General features: G+C 37.6%; 1 long non-coding RNA gene across 6 annotated transcripts in view; it reads left to right on the plus strand.

The window, feature by feature from the left end:
• The window catches only part of LOC111561368, a 336,303-nt gene that overhangs the window by 247,702 nt on the left and 65,251 nt on the right, over positions 1–23,350 (plus strand). For all 6 annotated transcript variants that reach the window (XR_006600596.1, XR_006600598.1, XR_002743899.2 and 3 more), the window contains 2 exons: positions 9,094–9,163; positions 9,475–9,582. This is a non-coding gene — a long non-coding RNA (uncharacterized LOC111561368). The remainder of the gene's footprint in view (positions 1–9,093; positions 9,164–9,474; positions 9,583–23,350) is intronic.

The raw sequence follows: 23,350 nt of genomic DNA on the forward strand, positions 1-23,350 counted from the left end.
GCACAGAGCCAAGGGATTGTCAGAAAGTAAGACAGTATAGCTTCTAACACTTCATTAGAACTCTACTACAAGTAGATGCTAAGTGATGTTAGAAAAGCTATTACAACCCATCCATCCTTCCTGCAAGTTAAGGAAAACTAAATTGAATTCCATGTCTAGTAATTATGGGAAAGCAAGAATAAGGAGCATAACAATGTTTCTACAGAAAGTTGAAGCCAGGAAGACATGCCCATAAAACAAAAAGTATAACCTGATAACATAACATTTGAAAATGAGCTAAAAATTAAAAGTTGTAGGTGATATGAAAGAACAGCATAAATGAGACTAAAACAAGAATAAATATAAAGAATAAAATTATTTCAGGGGTGCCTGGGTGGCTCAGTGGTTAAGCATCTGACTCAGTTTCAGTTCAGGTCATGATCTCACAGTTCATGAGTTCAAGTGCCACATCAGGCTCTATGCTGGCAGTGTGGAGTCTGCTTGGGATTGTCTCTCTCTCTCTCTCTCTCTCTCTCTCTCTCTCTCTCTCTGTCTCTCTGCCCCGCCCTGCTCACTCTGTCTCTTAAGTAAATAAATTTTAAAACATTTATAGAAGAAAATTATTTGACAAATAAATAAAGTCTAGAATAAACATGAAAATAAATGAATAGCACCAATAACACCTGAAAGGAAATAGCAAGCAAAAAGAAAACAAAATGTAGGATGACACAAGAATTCAAGAAAAAGTGAAAGATGAAGATAGGCAAAGAAGGTCCAATATACATATAATTAGGGATCCTTGAATAAGAAAACTGCAACAATGGAAAAGAACAAGTGCTAAAAACTGTAACTCTTGAAAATGGTTTTGAAATAAAAAGACAACTGTACATTGAAAGAAATCACCATTTATCTTGAAATTTGGCCTAGAATTATGTCACTTAAAACATGAGCAGAACTGTCAGCTATAGTGAAATTACTGGACTTTAAAGAAAGAGAAAAATGAGCACTAAGAAAAAAGACCAAGACATTTATCAAGGAAAGAAAATTTGATGTCATCAGACTTCTTGATAGTAATGCTTTATGCTAAAAAGATAATAGTCTTTACTCAATAAAAGAAAATGTGAGCCAATCACTTTATAATCAGCTAAACTGACTTCCTGATAGAACTATTGCACACAGTTATGAACGTGCAGTAATTCAGGGAGTATTTTTTTCTGAGGAATTTACTAGAGAATGAGCTTTAGGCAGTAATAAAGAACAAAAAAGTTGACATAATACTGATGATGAGAATTAAACGTATATTTACATATATGGTAAAACCATATGGTAGTTTTATAAGAAAACATATAGTGCTTAATAGCTACACACTCTAAAAATGATAACATGTTAAAACTATCAAAATATTAGGGAAGAATAAAAACTTGAAAAGTTTAAGAAGCTTACTGATTACTTCATAGTTATTATTGGGAGTACACTAATATTGTTTCAACTTAGATGTTCAAGGAGATGCAGGGAAAAGAAAAAAAATAGTATCTTGTAATATTGTTCTATTTTCTTTCTTTTTAAAAAATGTTTTATTTATTTTTGAGACAGAGAGAAACAGAGCATGAGCAGGGGAGGGGCAGAGAGAGGGAGACACAGAATCCGAAGCAGACTCCAGGCTCTGAGCTGTCAGCACAGAGCCCGACATGGGGCTCGAACTCACAAACTGTGAGATCATGACCCGAGCCAAAGTCGGATGCTCAACCGACTGAGCCACCCAGGTGCCCCTATTGTTCTATTTTCAAATAGAAAATAACCAAATGTAGGGAGGGTGCTAAGTATTTTATATAACATAAAACAGTATGGCAGAGTTGAAGTCAAAATATGGATCGTATCAAAAAAGTAAAAGAGATTAATTGACCTATTAAACATTTTCTGATTGGTGAACAAAGCAACATCCCAAACTACATTATATATGAGACAGACCCAAATGAAAGAGATTCAGAATGGTTGAAATTAAAATAATTGTCGAGGACTTATCAAGAGAATAGAGCAGTGGTGAAAATATTGATATCTGATAAGGTAGAATTTAAATTGGAAAAAAAATAAGACATATTTCTTTCTTACACAATACACAAAACTAAATTCAAAATGTATGAAAGATCTAACTGTTGGATAGGAAACCATTAAAATCCTCTTTTGACATAGGTTGTAGCGACTTTTTTCTAGATATGTCTCCTGAGGGAAGGGAAACAAATGCAAAAATGAACTATTGGGACCTCATCAAGATAAAAAGCTTCTGCACAATGAAGGAAGGAATCAGCAAAACTAAAAGGCAACCGTGAGAATGAAAGAAGATATTTGCAAATGACATATCTGCTAAAGGGTTGGTATCCAAAATATGTAAAGAACTTATAAAACGCAACACTCCAAAAACAATGCAGTTAAAAAATGGGCAGAATAGACCTTTTTCCCAAGAAGACACAGAGATGGCTATAACAGACACATGCTCAACATCACTCAACATCGCTCAACATTAGGGAAATACAAATAAAAACCACGATGAGATATCACCTCACACCTATCAGAATAGCTAAAATCAACAACACAAGAAACGGGTGTTGGTGAGGATGCGGAGAAGGGAACTGCTGTTGGTGGGAGTGCAAACTGGTGCAGCCGCTCTGGAGAACAGAATGGAGGTTTCTCAATAATAATAAAACTCCTCAGCAATCGAACTGCTAGGTATTTACCCAAAGGGTAAAAAATACTGATTTGAAGGGATACATGCACCCCAATGGTTATAGCAGCACTGTCAACAATATCCATACTATGAAAAGAGCCCAAATGTCCAATGACTGATGAATGGATAAAGGTGTGACATATATATATACACACACACATATATAATGGATATATGAATATTACTCCGCCATCAAAAAGAGTGAAATCTTACCATTTGCAATGATGTGGGTGGAGCTAGAGTGTATTATGCTCAGTGAAATAAGTCAGAGAAAGACAAATACCATATGATTTCACTCATATGTGGACTTTGAGAAACAAAACAGATTAATATGGGGGGGCATAAAAAGGCAAACTAGAAAACAAATTTTAACTATAGACAACAAACTGAGGGTTGGGAGGGGAGGTGGGCCGGGGAGGATGGGTTAAATGAGCAATGGGTCTTAAGGAGGGCACTTGTGATAAGCACTGGGTGTTGTATCTACACTAGATTCTGCACCTGAAACTAATATTGCACTTTTTATTAACTAACTAGAATTTAAATAAAAACTTGAAAAAGAAAAGAATTGCTGTATGAAGACCATAGAAAAACAAACAAAACAAACATGAAAATAAAAAGACATAAATGTACTTTATAAAACTTAAGGCTAAAATTCACAATGAAAATAAAAAATTACCTGTATTTGCACAATCACAGAAGCATCTTTTATACAATAGGAGATTGAATGGGAAATAGACAAAAGGTTAATAATATAAAAAATTTTAATAATGTTTAAAATCCAAAAACAGATGAATTAGACTGAAAATTAATGATGATATAGAGCCAAGCCAGCAAATATTTTCTTTAAGAGGCCAAACAGTAAGTATTTTGGAATTTGTGGACCATACTGTCCCTGTTGTAAGGACTCAATTCTGATATAGTACAAAAATAGCCAGAGACTATACTTAAATGATTAGGTGTAGCTATTTTCCACTAAAACTTTATTCACACAAACAGGTAGGGCCAGTCTATAGTTTGCTAACTAACTGTAATATTATTAAGGGTTCCTACATGAGGAACTGCATGTAGGAACCCTTAATAATATTATACACAAAAACACACACGTATGTTTGCATATATATCTTTCTGTGCAATTAAATAGATCAAATATAGCTACCTAATCAAAAAATATATAACAAATATATATATATACATACATATATAAGGTGTGTGTGTGTGTATATATATATGTATATATGTATATATGTATATATGTGTGTATATATATATATATATATATATACACACACACACACATATACATATATATTTTTTGGTGTATTTTTATGTATTTATATATGTATAAGGAACAGTCAAAAATTGACCCTAATGTAGGCCATAGAAAAATCCATTAATCCCAAGTATTACATACGGTACAGGAGCATTTTCTTTCTATAATGCAATTAAACTAAAATTAAACTAAAATTAATTTCAAAAAAAAACCCACAAAACATTCTCACACTTGGAAATATTCCATTAAATCCTATATCCATAAGACTAAAAAATGGGAAATAAAGAATTTAAAAATCAAATTTAAAAAGTTAAAAACTAAAATAAACCAAAATAATCAAAAGAAATTAACAGTATAATTAAAATGTGAGCAAACAAAAATACCTTAAAACCAAAAGCTGTGTCTTAAAAAAAAAAAAAAAATGATGTCACTAGCTAACCTGATCAAGAAAAAGGGGATAAAGTATAATTTGTACACAATCAGGAAGCCAAAAAGATAAATCAGCCTAAAAAGAGAAAATTTTTAAATATTTTAAGAGACTACACAACTTTGTACAAATACTTTGAAATCCTAAACTAAGGGATACATTTTAGACTAAATGAAAATGACCAAAATAGAAAGTACCTAAGTCCACCCCTACAAAAGACACCATCTTGCAATGGTCTCATGCAAGAATTCAACTAAGACTTTTATGATGACATGACTATTAGGCTCCTTAACTATTTGGGAGATTTTGTGCTCTACAAAGGAAGAAAAAATTCAAGTTTACTTTTATGAAGTGGGTATCATATTTTAAAAAGTACTTACAAGATTGTACCAGAAAAGAAACAACAGACTAATCTTACTTATAAATATTGATACAGAGGTCTCAACTAAATGTATATTAGTGTATTAATACTTGTCATTATGTTACCAGATCCTTTTCATTATGTTGCCTTGGTTAAGTCCACATGGCTTCCTGCTTGTAACCTCCTGTCTGATCTTCCTGATTCTTGCCTGTTTCTTCTTATCAAAGGTTTTCCAGATTCCATTGGTACATTAAAAAAGAAATATGAGCAGGTAGGGTTTTGCAAAGATGGTTTAATATTAGAATAAAAAACATTAAAACCTGTCATACTAGTGGAAATGCATTGCAAAATCATATGATCATTTCCACAGATGCAGAAAATTCCTAGGGAAAAATCCAACTACTCATGTTCAAAACCCTCAATAAAATGGAATTGATGGAGACTTCCTAATACAAATAAAATAGCTCTATAACACAATCCCATCTTATGATCCAGGAATTCGCTTCACAGTAACATAGGCCCAATATTATATATACGGTAGCATTGTTTAGAAGAGCAAAAAGCTGGAAATAATCTAAATAGTCATCAGGAGGTACTGAAATATTTTCATTCATCAGACTGTTGTATGGTAGTGAGTATGAATAAACTGGCACTAGAAATATTGGCTATATACTAATTTAATCTATGTCTGTGTGACTTTGAACGAGCTACCCAGTTTCCCTGGGCTTTTGGTATTGTTGTCTGTAAAATGGAGACAGCAGTATCCACCCTGCAGTGTGGCGATCAAAATCAGAGTCGATGTATGTGTAAAGCTCTTTGCACAGTGTGAAACATGGCAGACACTCAGATGATGACTGTCTCAGAAGTGCACTCATGCTGCCAAGTTACTTCACTAGGTTATAGCAAGAGAAACAAATAGAGCTTTATTAATAAGGCAGAAGTTACCACATCCTTTCATTGTGTTGCCTTAGTTAAGTCCACATCTCTTACTGCTTGAATTACTACGGTAACCTCCTGTCTGATCTTCTCGACTCTGGTTTATTTCTTCTTATCAAGGGTTTTTCAAAGTTTGGGTCACATCCCATTCGAGGGTTGTGAAATCAATTTGGTAGGCCAAGGCCAGAATTTTAAACAATTAAACAATAGAAAATATCAGCGTATCACATGCTGTACAACTCTATTTTGTTTTGTGAAGTTATTCTTAATTCTGCTTCTGTGTTTCAAGGGCACTAGGTTGTTATGTAAGAGCATTTACCATGGGTGACACAGGTTGATATTTCTCTGCATATGATCCATTCTGTACAAGTCAGCCAGAGTGATCTACTGAGATGCAGATCTGGTTATGTCACTTTCTTATTTATTCATAAATGGCCGTCAGTAGCTGTCAAGAAAATGTTTAAGTGGCTCCTGGGTGGCTCAGCTGGTTAAGCATCCAACTCTTGATTCGGCTCAGGTCACGATCTCACGGTTCGTGGGTTCGAGCTCTATGTCAGTCTCCATGTTGACAGTGCGGAGCCTGCTTGGGATTCTCTCTCTCTGCCTCTCTGTCTGTCCCTCTCCCACTTGCAGTAAATGAATGAATCAAGCAACCAATGAATGGGAATGCTTAAGTTCCTTACATGCAAGACCCTTCAAGATCTTAAGCTAGTTTCCAAGCCCTGTCTCCTCTCCATGGTCTCTGGATTACTCCATACGGCACTATAATGATCTATTTGTAGCTCACTGGTCAAGTTATACTGTTGGCATTCACACCTTTGCACAAACAGTCCCTCCCCCTGGTTACTTCTTTCCTCCTTGAGTGACTAATGTTTCCTGTTCATGCTTTAAAATTGAACTTATGCCTCTTCTTTCAGGAAGCCTTTCGTGGTTCTCTGTCTCATCTGGGATCCACAAGCACCATATTATTAACTTTACAATGATACTTGTTACAAAGTATGATAATTTTAATTTCTTAGTCTGTGTTATCCACGAGAACATAAGTTTCTTGAAGGTAGGGTGTTTTATTTACCTACAAATCTTCAGGTAACAGCAAACTGGTGCCTTCCAGGTCTTCAGTATGTTTGTTGATTGACTTATTGATTATGCCTTCGTGGGTAGCAAATGAGAGATCTTGGTATACTTGATGAAAATATTAGGAATACATTTGTTTTGTATTTTAAGTTTAAAATTTGGCCTGTAATTGATGTCAGGTATATTATTTTTTATTGTAAGGCAAAGAAAAAAGAAAGAGAATCATTTTGAGTCATTGATACAAAAGCTGATATAGATATGGTTACTCTTTGATGTATTATAGTCTTTTGTCTATTAATTTTAACTAGACTACTATGGTTATGAAACCAAGGCTTTAGTGCCTTTGATATATATACATATACATATATGTATATATATATATATAATATGTATGTCTTTTACATATGTATATTAAAGATCATTCCCTAATGTCTGAAAGCAGCAAGTTAAACAAAGTTTATTTGCAGAACTGCTTTTGTGGCAGCTGTCCCAGTAAACACATATCATACTTTACAAGGTGATAAGTCTTTTGAGCCAAAAGATATGTCAAAGCATTAGTTATCAAAGATGAAGTGACACGTGGGTAGTGAAAATTCCTTTAGATAGATTGCCTGTGGATATGATATTAATAAAATATATTGTTACTCTTCAAAGATGTATTTTCTGGGTTTTAGGCCATTTTGATTTTACATTTTCCCTCTCATTTCCTGTCTTTTGATCAGTTCTTTATGGCTAACAGCTTTGTATGAGCAGGGGTATGGGGAGAATAGGGGAAAATCAAAATGTGATGCTAAGTTCCTGATATTCATAAAAATGACAGTTGAGTACTATTTACCACCCACTGTCTGTCAGGCGCTATAATAGGGGCTGTTAGATGTGCTGTGCATGACCCCAGTGAATCCACACACCATCCCTACAAGCCTTAGTTGAGCAAATTAAAGTTCTCAAGGTAAAGTAAGCTGGATAGTTATGCAATTAGCGTTGGTTTCTTATTCTTTGTATTTTTTAAACTTTTTTTAATGTTTATATCTGAAGGGGAGAGATACAGGGTATGAGTGGCGAGGGGCAGAGAGAGAGAGAGACACACACACAGAATCCAAAGCAGGCTCTGTGAGCCCAGAGCCCGACGCAGGGCTTGAACTCACGAACCGTGAGGTCATGACCTAAGCCGATGTCAGATGCCTAACTGAGTGAGCCACCCAGGCACCCCGTTATTCTTTGTATTTTAAAATGGTAAAAAATGATCAGAGAGAAGACAGAAATGAGAATTTGAGTTTAGTTTTGTCTTTGGTTTCTTCAGAAAAAACCTTCCTGTTCATGTATTATAGGGAGTATGCTGGACAATGGATGGCATACTGTACTTCATAGAGTTTTTGCTTATTTGGTGCATTTTGCTGTACCATTAAGAAATTAATAAAAATCAAACTGTGAATTTCATTCATTCATTCTTTCATTCACTCATTCATATTTTAGACTCTGAGACATAAGCACAAGTAGGAAATAGTAGAATCAGTGAATTAAGGATCTAGACATGGATGTAAATTAGAGCATTGTAACCAGAGGTATGATTGACATGTACCTGTAACAATAAGAGAAAAAATAGAATGGCTATTTTAATTCTTAACTCGTACTGTAGAAATGAGGGAACTTTCTGAAGACGTGACACTTGAACTGAGTATTGAAGGATGAATGGCGGTTGCCAGTTGATTGCGAGTTGATTCACTAAAAGCATGTTAACAAATATGGAGTCGGTGGCAGCAGTGGCCTGAAAAACTGCACAGAACAAACATCTAGAGAGCTGATAAAAGCAGTAGCCAAGTGATCAGAGAACACTACAACTTCCAGGACGTTTTCTGTCCTGCAGTCTTTAAAGTCTGCTGAGATGACCTGTGACAAGTAAACCTGCTTGATGAATATTTGACGGCAGTCCAATGATGGGGAGTGAAGGAAATAATGGGAATAAAGAATTTGACAACTGTTCTAAAACACGAGGTGCCTTATCATTTTTATTTTTTTGCATAACGATGCAGTTTCCCTGAACATTTGCGGTTCATTACCAGGTAATGGGACAAAGATGGTCCTCCTTCTGTCCTTCATCCCTCCCCACTTGCTTCTCTACTCTTGACAATGACATTCGTTAGAAAGACCAAAGAAATATAACTAATGACTATGGAACTTCTTGGAAATGCCAGTTTTAGGGAAAGCCCCCAAGGATCTAGGATCTTTCAGCTCTTTCTTTCTTTCTTTCTTTCTTTCTTTCTTTCTGCACTTGCAAAATGATGGAAAACGTAAAATCAAGTAAAGAACGTTTTTTGCTTTTCCAGATCTGCATGGTGCAAGTGCAAAAGAGACCACAGATGGAAGCCTGCTGCTCATACAGCTGTGTCTTTGTTGGTATGAAAAAACCAATTGTGGGTGGGAGCAATGGAGGACGAGACAATATTAGAATGCAGTGGCATTTTCATTATACCTACCATAATTCCAATGTTCTGTTCTGTGGTGAATTGTTTGGGGAGTTGTCTTGAAATTAGAATCCCATCCCGCAAACTTGAATCAATTAAAACAGTACTATTTGGAAATAAACAGAGAAGCGAGTTTGCAAAAGATTTTCCAGTAATGTTTAGACTTCCTCTGACGATTCTCGGGCTGAGAGGAGAGGGAAAGGAGAAGGCCAAGATTTCAAGTGCCCTCTTTCTGTTCCCTAGGGACATCCATCGGAGAACATCTCTAACTCCTTGAACTGTTTGAACTGTTTCTGAATACTCTTACCAGAAGCCACCTTGCTGGCAGTGAATCCAACTTGCCTAAAAGAGGTAACGTTTTTCTAAACTTGTGCCACCGTCCCAATATTCCAGGAATGGAGACTTGAAAGCCAATGAAGTAGGCTACTCACTAAACGTCATACCAAGTTTCATTTCATAAGTTGCTACAAGCCTTCTATGTTCCAGGCACAGGGATAAGTGAGACAGACACTGTCCTTACCCTCCTGTAGCTTATTGTGTGGTAGAGAAAACATGTATACATCAGTATATTAACTCTTTAGTGATGAAAGCAAGTACCAAATGGTATGAGAATGTAGTAGAGTAGTACAAGAAATACATAAAGAGGGCAGTAGAGGCTCACCCGGGCAACTTGAGGCTTGTATACTGAAAAGACTACTGTTGGTTAAGAAGGAGGGAAACAGAACTCCAAATAGAGGGAAGAGCATGTGTGAAGATTCTGTGGGTGAAAGGAAGATGACTTATTTGAGGAACTAAGAGAAGATCAGTGTGACTGGGGTAGAGACACCTTTAAGAAAGGAGGCAGAGGTTGGACTGAAGAGGGCCTTGGAAGCCATACTAATGATATTTCACTTGATTCTAAAAGCAATAGGAAAACCAAAGACTTTAAAGAGGGGAGGGGCATGCCCCAATGTGAGCATTCTTTGAAGGTCCATTTGGTGATTGTGTGCAGGTTGATTTAAAAGATGTCAAGCCTGGAAGCAGATTTAGTCAAGAGGTGTTGATAGAATCTCACACATCCGAGAGAGATTTAGGAACCACCTCAGCAAAGTTTGGTGACCGATTAGTTGTGGATTAGGAAGGAGAAAGGGGTGTTAAGGATAACCTCAGGTTATCTCAGTGAACACATGGGTATTTGGTGTGTCATTTGCTAGCATTAAGAGCCACCAGAAGGACTAGGCTTGGTGAGTGGGTACAAGGCAGAAACATTGTGAGTTCAAGTTTGGACAATTGAATTTGGGATGCCTTCTGAGAGATGCCCAGGTGAAGTAACAGAATAAAAATGAAATAGTGGAGGGCATCTGGGTGGCTCAGTCAGTTAAGCGTCCGACTTTGGCTCAGGTCATGATCTTGCGGTTCGTGGGTTCAAGCCCCGCATTGGGCTCTTTGCTGACAACTCAGAGCCTGGAGCCTGCTTCGAGTTCTGTGTCTCCCTCTCTCTCTGCCCCTTCCTTACTCACACTCTGTCTGTCTTTCTCTAAAAAATACATAAACGTTAAAAAACAATTAAAACTATAATAAATAGTGAAGGTGTTGGAGTAAGATGAATCTGAATGTGTAATCCATCTTCTGCCACTTACTATCCAAGAGACCTTGGACAAGTTTTTAAATCTTCTTATGCCTCACTTTCTTCATCTGTAAAATGGAGTAACAGTCACACTACCTCTACTGAGTTGTTGTGAAGATTGAGAGTTCATACTTGATGGTGTGGGCATGAGATGAGGTGGTATAGGAAGCGGAATTGTAGGTGAGCTGAGATGACTCGTCATCTTTTTTTTTAATCCCTTAAAGTTTTATAGGAATGTGTATGTTACATGCATACTTAGAAACAAAGCAAATAGTAAAGTATGAAAATGTATAAAAGACTAAATTAAAAATATGCATGTACAGCACTTGGCATAACACTTGGTGAGCAATCCATGAATGTTAGCGGTCTGTAGACATAGGGACCTAGAGATCAGAGAGAGGTCTGATCTAGAGAGTTATAACTTTAGTAGTCCCTGCTGTTCTGACAGTAACCAAAGTAATGAGTTGAGGAAATCATCTGGAGAGAAAATGTTGAGTAAAAGAGGGCCAAATGTTGAACTTTGAGCAATCCCAACTGGTAAAGATCAAGTAGAGGAGAATGAATCAGCAAAGGAACTTTAGAATGGGGCAGCCAGTATAGGAGGAGGAAAACTCTGCCCATGTCGGTAAGGTGAGCTTGCATTTGGAGGAAGACTCAAGTGATATGGCATGTTGCTGCAAGCTATTATGAGGGGGAAAACAACAAAGTGTGTTTTGGGTAAACTAAACCAGAGACTGGAGAAGGCTTTTTGGATTACCAGGCAGAAACCTTTGTTAAGAAACTATCTGGTTCTTTATATTAAAGCAAAACTTGGCTTCTATTCTGGAAATGGAGCCAGTCAGTTGGTCACTTGGAAGTTGAATCCATTATGTCTTATGAGATTCTCCATCTTCAGGGAGGTGCTACTTCAAACTTGGTCAATTTCTATAAAATACAAAAAAATATCACCATGTCAGAGAGGAAAGCAAAAACGTACAAAGAAAGGAAATTTCACTCATTTGTTCTGTTCATTCATGGTTCTGGCCAACGAATAACCTTTAATTTTTTTTAAGAAAAATTCTTTTATTTTCTTGAATTACAATCCCATAGATACCCATCCCTCATTCCCATTTTCTTTTTTAAAAAAACTGACACTTTTATATTTGGAAAAAATGAGGATTGTCTGATCACTTCATTTCAGATAAGTGGAAAATTTCCAAAGGGAGAGATGTGTTTAATTCTATGACCTGTTTTTTACTTGCATGGCGTTTTACTGTAAGACCTTGAAACATGCTAGTTTTACTGGGAAGTAAAGTAATTAGCCCTGATCACACCATGGAGAGAGTGGAAATGAAAGAAGTAAATGGGTTGTGATGAATCTGTAGTTTCAGATGGCATTCTGAAGGGGTTGGGTCCTAGCTCTTGATTGAGCTTGGATTCTGAGCCAAGGCAGATGAGGAAGCAAGAGGAGGGTACTTTAAATCACCCCTCCTACTTTGCATCTGTTCGTTGCACTAAGGGTGCAATATAGCACAGAGTTTGATGCAGTGTTTGGCACTCTTAACTTCCTACTAGCCCAGTTCTGAATTCTAGGCAAGTTATTGACTTCTATGACCATGACTCTTCTTATCTGTGGCTTGGAAATTAATAGTCCTGCCATCCTCACGGAGCTTTAGGAGGAGCGGATCGGTTAAGGTAGGCAAAGCTCTTGGCGTACGGAGAACTGTCATGTGTAGCATGGCCAGTTCTCTGAATCATGAGAATTCTCTCAGTAGGGTTGTTGGTTTGCTTATCTTCATTTGTCCTGAGTTCATTTAGGAAATGTCTTTCTGTTTTCCTTATTCGCCTTCTCCCAACTTCATGATTGGCTTTGTAAAAGTTAAAGGCATGACCCTCAATCAGCAAACTCATTTACACAAAATGAAGTTTTTATTTCCTTCAAGCTCCATCTGATTTTTATTTTGAGACCAGTTCTGCCAAGTAGGGTAGAAATAACCTCCATCAATTTGAAGGTCTCTCTTCCACCTCTACCTGCTTCTTTCTCCAGTTTTATGTAAATGTGGGAATCATAAATGATGTGAAAGCTTGTTCTGGAAGGGAACTTGTCCTTCACTGTGCAGGAAGTGGCTGTATTGTCCATGCTCTGGCCTGGCCCTCCCTGAGTCATCCATCATCATTAGTCCCACTGGCAGGTCGCGGTTCTTACGTACATGGTGCCATCTTGTCTGATGTCTCCCTAATTGCATGTGTGCCAGGATATGGGACTCTTTCCCTAGATCTTTCTTCCCAGATTCTACCAGATATTTGGTCTATACACTGAGCCCCTAGGTTTTCTTGCAGATTATTTCTGCTCTCCCACTGGTCACATCTACCATTTGGAGCACCAGATGCATAGCCGGTTACCTTCTTAGTGAGGGAAAAGGAAGGGGACCACAAGAGAGGGAAGAACCAAAGTCCACTATCTCAAACATACTACTCTGCCCCTTAAGTTACAGACATGTTATGGAAGTTAATGCTTCCAACCATGGAACACACTGAGGTGAAATGTAGTATTTCAAACTATACTGAGGTGAAATGTAGTATTTGAAATGTCATGCAGAGTTTATTGTGTATACCCAACTCAGCAGAAAGACATTTTACAAGTGTAAGTTTTGTTTTTTTTAGAATGGACCATGACTGTATATAGTGACCTAATTGATTCAAAAATCTCCTGTAAGTCAGAGAAGAAGGCTCATTACACAGCCTAGTGAGGGGAATCTTGATGTCAAAATCATTACACCTATATCAATAAGGTAGACAAGGTCTGAAACATTACATATGCTTTGAAAAAACAAGCTTGTTTTTTCTGGTGTTTGTGCTTTGACTGAAGGCCTGATTCTGTGCTTTGGGGCATTTTCCTTGACTTCTTCTGGACCCAATCATTCTGCATAATTTAGCAAAAGGAAGAAAAATGTTGGTGTTCACCCCCTCTGGTCCACTCGTAAATGGAGCTTTCTGTTGCCCTTGGTTACTTCCTACATTAGCAGAAATAGGAAGGAAAATAATTGAAAATTTAGTTTTCAGAAGGACAAAGGGATTGCGAAGCATTATTTACCTACTAGACTGAAGCAGACCTCAGTGGCCATCTGGTGCACCATGTTTTTGGGTAATTAACATGCATCCACACTTCTATTTCGTTTCTTTTCTGAAGTAAATCTGAAAATGTGTGCTAACAGACTGTCTTTAACACAAAGGAGCCAATGTTAAAAAATGATTATACTCCTCTCCTTTCAAAAAACAATGAAAGAAAAAAAAAAGCCCAAACTTTGTTTTGCCACCAAAGGCAGAAACTACCCTGAGAGCTGCCAAAGACTCTGGGTCCCAGACGGAATCGCTCATTCTCTTTAGTCAGCACATTTGGTGAGCAGTGTTGTAGGCCCAGTGTTCCCCCTTCCTTTCCATCAGGCTTGTCATTCGCAGCCTTCAGGGGAACATGTACATGATCAAATGTTCACGGCCACAGTGGTGTAGCCCCATTCACGAACTGGATTTTGAATTTGGGATTAGTTCTCACTGGTTAACAGCTTGAGTTTGTTTTTCCAAATGACTTTATGATAACTATAAATTCAAGTGAGTCAACCTACTGGATGGTGGCTCTGTGTCTATGTGTTGGCAACATATATTTGATTTAATCTGTAGGGAGAAAAAAATTCTTCTTCCTGGCATAGAACCTTCCAGGAGAATTCAACAAATAGGTCACATACACAAGTCTAAACAGTCTCTTTCTGGGAGATTTTACTTTATAATGTCAGTGCAATTACTTCACCCACAAAATATCTAGATGTATTTGAAGTCAACCTGAACGAATGGTTGAGAAAACTCAGGCTGTCATGGTGAACATAAATGCAAACATTTATTATATAAATAAAAATCTACAGCTAAAATAAAGTGCTTGAGGGGTAAGGGTGAGAATGAAATGGAATTTCATTGTGGATCATGCATCCCACAGTATGAGCCTTTAAAGCAAAACGGATTGCTTTTAACACAAACGGATATTTAATACTTACTTCTAGGAAGGTTAGCCTGTTTTGGCTGAAAACCCATTGTTTTCTGATTTAAGAATAATTCTCATTTTAGATTTTATACAGAGTTTTATACAATAGAAAATAAATATTCTAAAGGCATTATTATATTTCCCTTTTACAGATGAGAAAACTGAGGTTTAGAAACATTAAATTACTTGTGTACATTTACTTGCATAATTAGATCTTAAACATACCCTAGATTGATTTAGTTCCTCCCTCTCTTCCTTTCTCCTAGAATATTTTATGCCTACCATGATTCTGCTGTTGAGATAGGTCCCTAGGGTACAAAAATGCTTAAGACCAAAGACCACAGTAATCAATCTAAAAGTGGTTAGAGTTTGCCTGGGTAGAGACAAGACAATATAAGAGTCACACAGGTGTGGGTATGGGGAACTTTTAGAAGAGAGAAGGGGGCCCAAGATATGTGTATGTGTGTGCCTGTGTGGTGTGTTGGGGGAAAGGGATCTAGGGAGTTCCAAAATCCAGAGGGTTAGAGAATGCTTTAAGTATTTTTAACAGGCAAAAGGAGATGTACCTGCTGCATTGTTTTGCTCAGTGGGCTCCCTTTCATCAATCCCAATGGCACCGGAGAAAAAGCCACAATTGAGGCTAATTCTGACTTCAAGATTTCTACAAGTAGATCTAAGAGTAGCCATGGGTGAGCAGGCAATCAGAATGCAAAATTACAGCTCCTGGGGTGATTAACCTTAAATCTCAAGGTATTATTATTATTATTATTATTATTATTATTATTATTATTAATGCATAGCAGTGAAAAATAAGAGTCAGAAAGTAGAGACAGGCAAATGAATAGGGCAGGAAATAAACCATCCACATTTCAATGTTCAATGAAGCCAGAGTTGGAAGAGGTGGCGTTTGAACTGGACCGTGTCAATTGAGATGATTTGTCATTGCTCCTCCAAACTTGATGACTGTCTAGGTAAACACACTGTCATTTATCAAATTCTAAAATCAGAAGCTATCTGCCAACACCATCCCGGGCAGTGGGGTGTGACACATACTAAAGCTACCAACACAGTGGACCAGAAGGACTAGCACAGTTCCAGGGAGAGCAGGGAGGCCAAGAAGACAGACAAATAACACTGAACGACCAGGAGCCAGAAACATGCTTATTCAGAGGAAGCCTGCACAAGGTGATTTCCACTCCTAGCTAACGGCTACCAACGACAGCACTCCAGATGAAAGAGAATACGGTCCTATCTCTCAGAAGAGTAAGCATCAGTGAGTCTTGATTACCCCAGAGTGGGACTTTTCTGATACTTCTCTGGAAAAAGGATATCTCAGGAAGGTAAAAGAAGCTGATGGAATGAGACAGGTTGTCACTGGGTGCAGCAAGACTGCCAGGGTCAGAAGCTCAGCAGGAACGAATGATGAGATATTCTTCGAAAGCCCTCTCTAGGAGTGCTTCCACTCTCCCTATTGCTTCTTTCTCCCAACCTCTGATAAAGAGTGAGAGAGGGACGTCTGGGTGGCTCAGTTGGTGAAGCGTCAGACTTCGGCTCAGGTCGTGATCTCGCAGTCCGTAAGTTCAAGCCCCGCATTGGGCTCTGTGCTGACAGCTTAGAGCTTGGAACCTGCTTTGATTCTGTGTCTCCCTCTCTCTCTTTCCCTGCCCCACTCCTGCGTGCGTATGTGGGTTGGCTCTCTCTCTCTCTCAAAAATAAATAAACATTAAAAAAAAAAGAGAGAGGGAGATTTTTAAGGTCTCCTGTACTTCTTATTCCCCTTTTCTCTAAATCTTATAAAGAACAGAGAAGTCATAAATGGGGTGGAGTGAACAGGACCCTTTCCAGATTATTTCTGCACACCAGTCTGTTTTTTCCCTTCAATCTAACTTGCATATATCATGATGAAGGACATTAACTTTCTTCTTTTCTGCAACTGCATAATATGCAGTGTCCTTTTCCTTAGGAAAGGAAAGAACACAGACTGCAGTGATCAGAGCCTCTCTGCCCTTCTTTGTCAGATGGGTCTTCTGGGATAATAACATGGAATTCACAGTGCCTGAGATTTGTTGGGGATAATGGTAATGAAAGATGAAAGGAAGAAGCAACAAGAATAAGCAGTGAAAACCTTTAGGCCATGATGTAGGTCTGTTACCTATAAAAGGAGAAAGGGAGGGAAGGAGGTTTAGGCAGGAAGGACTTCAGACTTCACTATGGCTCTAGAGGGTCTTAGCCAGGCCCACAGGTGCCATGGCGCAAAAATTCCCCACGGAGGCATCCCACATCGTCAGAAAGGGTGACCTGATCCTGTGGTGCTGAGATTTGGCTACATCCTGCCAAGGAAGAGCATGACCTTGGCTCAAGCGCTCCTGTTCACAGCTAACTGGCAAGTTCTTTCTTGAAAGCCGGTGTGGATGGTGCACCTCCTTGGCTGCCACATGGGACTGGGAGTAGGCGAGGCTGGCCCTGTGGCTGCACCCCCGTGGCAACCTGAATCTTACAGATCCGCATAAAATGCCCCTGAAGAAAGTGTTCTGTGCTTCCAGTTACTATGAAAGTCCCAAAGGAATCTATCCTATCTTACAAACCATCAGATAAAAGAATTTTGGAATCTTTTCCCTAAAAGAGGTGATATATTTTACTTCTACATTTGACACTCATAATATGGGGAGATTCTTCTGATAGGTAGTGTTTTAAATCTTTCACCTTGCTCTGTTCAAACTATTTCATCTTGGTTTGCCTTGATAGAGAAGAAACAAATCTGATTTTCACCCACCCTGTGAATGCTTCCCTTTGTTTGCTTTTCTCATTAAGGTTAAAGTGGCCAACTGATTTTAATTTTATACAGTGGCCTTATTTTTTGTGGATACATATATACATAAATACGCATTATAATATGTATTTTATATGTGTGATATATAGTATATATGTATATTTATTAATGCACACATACACGTACATCTATATACATCTGCGTAAAGTTGGTTTATTGTTGAAGCATTGCTGATAGAACTAGCTGTTATACAAGCATTTCTGGAAGAGGCACCTCGTTCAGGTAAGCATCTGACTCTCGACTTCGGTTCAGGTCACGATATCAGGGTCATGCAATCCAGCCCTGCATTGGGCTCCAAGCTGAGCGTGGAGCCTGCTTAAGATTGTCTCCCTCTCTCTCTCCCTCTGCCCCTCTCCGCCACTCATGTGCATTCTCTCTCCCTCTCTCTCTCTGTAAAAAAGAAGAGAAAAATTCTGGAAGACATTAGAAATAGCAGATGAGTGACTCTCAGTGCTACTTCACTGAAACACTAAGCTGTGAAAATAAATGTACCGCCAATGATCAAATCTGGCTTTAAACCCAGCTCTGCCATAAACTGGATGGATGGCCTGGGGCATGTGTAAAGCCCTCTGTAAACTGAAGAGATGAAGTTAGATGAAACCCAGGGTTTTTTCCTGCACCAACAGTCTTTAATAGTGGTTTCCAAACTCTTCATGCCCTGGAGTTGTAGGGCTTCACGAAGGTGTTACTGGTTTGGGTAATGGGATGTGCAAGGGAGATACTTGAGTAAACTATGATCCCTGTCTCTCATCCTTCATTTCAAACAGAACAGCTCGGTCTGACCTGTTTTCTCAGTGAAATTTCAGTGCCAAATTCCCATTTGAAAACTTCACATTTTTTTCTAAGCTTCAAATTTTGTAAACATCGATCTCTGATAAGAAGCAAGATTAGGTAAGTCAGAGGCAGGTGTAAGGTAATCAGGGGAAAGCAATGTGTTTGTTTATCGACTTAAACCTTTTTATTATAAAATGTGGCATGCAGAAAATTGTGTAAGGTTGTAGGCGCTTGGAAACATTTGTCTGTGAAGCAAACACCCATATAACCCTGTCGGTTCGTGAGCTAGAACGTTTACTGGAACCACAGAATTTCACTTATATCCTTTAACTCTCTCTCTTCACTGTGTCATCACAAAATGACTTTTGGCATCTTACGGTAACTCTGACCCTGACTGACTTTTCCAGTACTTTTTTCTTTGTTTATATTTTTTTTACTACCTGTATACGCATTCTTCAAAATTACATTAGTACTGCCTCCTCTTGAACTATATGTAAATTGAATAATGTAATTGCCCTTTATGACTTGCCTTTTCCTGCACACACATTTGTAAGTTTATCTACATATCTGTGACAAATTCAGATCTGTTTCAATGTAGCGTCCCATTGTAAGAACATAAAACATTTTATATGTGCGTTCTACTAAGGGTAAATGTATGGTTCTTCCAAGTATCTGGTAACTATGAGGAGTATTGCCATGAGCATTTTTAAACATGAATCTTTGTATCTAGAAGCAACATATCTTTAAGGTATATACGTATAAAAGTGGGATTACTGGATCACCGTGTTTGCACACTTCAGTTTTACCAGGAAATGATAAACACTTTTTTAAAGTTGCCGTAACAATTTACACTCCTGTCAGTAAAATAGCTACTGATGCATTTGTCTTTGCCTATGTTAAGTACTGTCAGACTTTTATTCTTTTCCAACTTGACAGGTGAGTAGTGGTAATCTTCTCATGCCTCTAAGTTTTTTCTTTTTTATTCACCATCTTTTCATTGGGTTACTGGCTGTTTGGGTTTCTTCCTTTGAGAAGTGCCTGCTGAAATCATTTGCTCATTTTTCTATTGAATTGTCTACCCTTTTCTAATTGCATTATATAAACTTCTTGTATATTATGGAAAGTAGCTATGTTTTGGTTAACAAATGTTTCAAATATTTTAAACTCCATGATTCTTATTTTTGTTCTTTATATCTGATGTCTGTCAATGAACAGAAGTTTTCATTTTAATGTGGTCAAATTGATGAATCTCCTACTGTACTAAAATTTGTGTCTACTTCACGAATCCTTCTGTGGATCTTTCACAAAGTAGGAATGCAGTGCATGTACAAAAACCCATAGCTAGCCTCACATTTAATGGTGAAAGACTGAATGCTTTCTCCCTAAGGCCCGGAACAAAACAAGGATGTCTTTTTTTGCCACTTCTATTCAACATTGTATTGGCGATTCTAGTCAGGGAAATTAGGCAAGAAAAAGAAGTGAAACATTTTTTTTTCCCCTAGCACTACCAAAGAAGATGACATTAAGAAAACAATTCCACCCACAAGAGCACCAAAATAAATACATACATAAAATTCTTAAGAATAAATTTAACAAAAGAAAAACAAGTTGTATAATTTCAAAACCTTATTAGAAGAAATTGATTAAGACATAAATAAATGGAAGGATGTTCCATGTGCATGGATCGAAAGATTTAACGTTGTTAAGACGATAGGACTTTGTAAAACGATCTACGTATGTAGTGCAATCCCCATAAAAATCCAAGCTGCATTTTTAGCAATAATTGACAAGCTTGTCTTAAAACTGATGTGAAATTTCAAGGAACCCAGAAGAGCCAAACAATCTTGAAACAGAAGAACATAGTTGGCACCCTCACACTTCCTATTTTTATTTTTATTTTTTTATTTTAATAAAAATTTTTGTTTACCGTTTATTCAGTTTTGAGAGAGAGAGAGAGAGAGAGAGCGTGAGCATGGTAGGGACAGAGTGAGAGGGAGACACGGAATCTGAAGCAGACATCAGGCTCTGAGCTGTTGTGGGGCTCGAACTCACAAACCATGGGATCATGACCTGTGCTGAAGTCAGACACTTAACCGACTGAGCCACCCAGGCGCCCCCTCACACTTCCTATTTTTAAAACTTATTACAGAGTTGTAGTAATTGAGCCGCTACTGCACGGCCATAAGAATAGACATACAGATCACTGGGATGGAATTGAGAGTGCAGAAATAAATCCTAATATGTATGGTCAGTTGTTTTTTAACAGATGTGCTAAGACCAATTAATGGGGAAAGAACAGTGTTTTCAACAAATGGTGCTGGAAAACTGGATATTCACATTCAAAATAATGAATTTGAATTCCTACCTCACACTATACATAAAAATGAGCTCAAAATAGAGCAGGATTCTAACTGTAAGCGCTAAACTATAAAGCTCTCAGAAGAAAGCAAGAGAACAAATCTTTCTGAACTTTGGTTAGACCATGGTTTCTTATTTATAACACCAAAAACACAAGTGACCAAAGGAAAGAAAAAGATATTGTGTTTCATCAAAATTTAAAAAAAATTTGTGCTTCAAAGGACACCAGCATGAAAATAGAAAGACAACCCACAGAATGGGAGAAAACATTTGCAAATTATATATTTGATAAGAAGCTTATATCCAGAATACATAAAAGACTTTTATAAGTCAACAATAAAAAAAAACAATTAAAAATATGACCAAAGGATTTGAAGAAAACATTTGTTCAGAGAAGATATACAACTGGCCAATAAAAACGTGAAAATGCTCAACATTATTAGTTATTAGAAAAATGCCAATCACAACCACAATGACATAGCACTTCACAATCACTAAGATGGCTAAAATTTTTTGAAAGACAATAACAAATGTTGCAGGTTTATGGAAAAAGTGAAATGCTCATATATTGCTAGTTGGAACTTAAAATGATGTAGCCACAACGGAAAAGAAGTCGGTGGTTCTTCCCAGTGTTAAACATGGTGTTATCAAGTAACATACCCATTCCACTCGTAGGTAATGAAGACACAAGAGAAATGAAAACATGTATATACAAAAAGTTATACAGGAATTTTCATAAGCCAAAAGTGGAAACCACCAAAATCTCCATCAACTAATGAGTGAATAACCAAAATGTGGTCTATCCATATAGTGGATTACTGATTACTGATTACAGATTACTGATACATGATTGTTACAATATGGATGAATCTTGAAAACATTATGCTGTGTTAAAGAAGACAGTCCAAAGACCAAATCTTGTATGATTCCTTTTATTTTTTTAAGTTTTAAATTTTAAATTTTTATTTTTAGAAAACATTATTTATTTTAAGAGAAAAAGAGAGAGAGTGAGGGCATAAGCAGGGGAGGGGCAGAGGGCCAGAGAGAGAGAGAGAGAGAGAGAGAGAGAGAGAGAGAGAGAATCCCAAGCAGGCTCTGGGCTGTCAGCCCAGAGCCCCATGCAGGGCTTGACCTGAGCCAAAATCAAGAGTCATTTCCTTAACTGACTAAGCCATGAGTGCCCCCCCCCCATTTCCTTTTAAATGAGATGTCCAGAGAAATCAAATCACAGAGACATAAAGTAAATTAGTGGCTGCCAGGAGCTGGAAGGAAGAGAGAATGGGGTGATGACTAATGGGTAAAGGGGATTTTGGGGGGTGGAATTTAAAATATTTTAAAACTGAATAGTGGGATGGTTGTACAACTCTGAATATACTAAAAGTAGCTGATTTGTCTACTTTAAAAGAATGTTTTTTATGGTGTCTTGTTTATATCTTAATAAAGATGTTATAGGAAAAGAGAATTATTTTTATACCCCAAGGTTGAAAGACAATTCTCTTACAGTTTCTTCTCAAAGTTTTATAGATTTGGGGCACCTGGGTGGCTCAGTCAGTTGAGTGTCTGACTTTGGCCCAGGTCATGATCTTGTGGTTTATGAGTTTGAGCCCCATCTCAGCCTCACTGCTATCAGCGCAGAGCCTGCTTTGGATCCTCTGTTCCCCCCCTTTCTCTCTCTGCCCCTCCCCAGCTTGCACTCTCTCTTTCTCAAAAATAAACCAACATTTAACAGTTTTATGGATTTTCTCTTCATAGCTCTTTTATCCAGCTGAAATTGATCTTTGTATATGGTATGAGGTAGGTGCTCAATTTAAATAATTTTTCATACAGATAGTTGTTCTGGAAACATTTATTGTGAAGTTCATCTTTTCTCACTGATCTTTGGTGCCAAGTCTCTCATGAACCAAACATTTACATTTCATGAGTCTTTTTCTGGGCTCTCTACCTTGTTCTTTTATCGAGCTGCCATTTTCTCTGCTGATACCGCAATGTCCTTATTACTATAGGTTTAAAATATTTTTAAATATTTTAAAATACCCTAAAATAGGTCCTCCTGTATTGTTCTTTTGTATTCAGGAGTATCATTTTTAGTCTTGGTATTTCTATATTGTATGCATTTCTAAATAAATTTTAAAAGTAACTGGGGACGCTGGGTGGCTCAGTCGGTTAAGCGTCCGACTTCGGCTCAGGTCACGATCTCACAGTCTGTGAGTTCGAGCCCCGCGTCAGGCTCTGGGCTGATGGCTCAGAGCCTGGAGCCTGCTTCCGATTCTGTGTCTCCCTCTCTCTCTGCCCCTCCCCCATTCATGCTCTGTCTCTCTCTGTCTCAAAAATAAATAAAAACGTTAAAAAAAATTAAAAAAAAAAGTAACTGATCAAATTAAAAAAGGAAACACACACATCTGAGCTCTCTGGTATTTTTAAAAGTGCATTGCACTTTCAAATCAATTTGGGGAGAATTGACATCTTTTCAAAATCTTCCAAATTATGAATGTGGTGAGTCTCTTGTTCCTTTCTGTCTTAGTATTTCCCAGTAAAGTTT

The sequence above is a fragment of the Felis catus genome, chromosome A1, assembly GCF_018350175.1.
Source record: "Felis catus isolate Fca126 chromosome A1, F.catus_Fca126_mat1.0, whole genome shotgun sequence".
Taxonomy (NCBI): Eukaryota; Metazoa; Chordata; class Mammalia; order Carnivora; family Felidae; genus Felis; species Felis catus.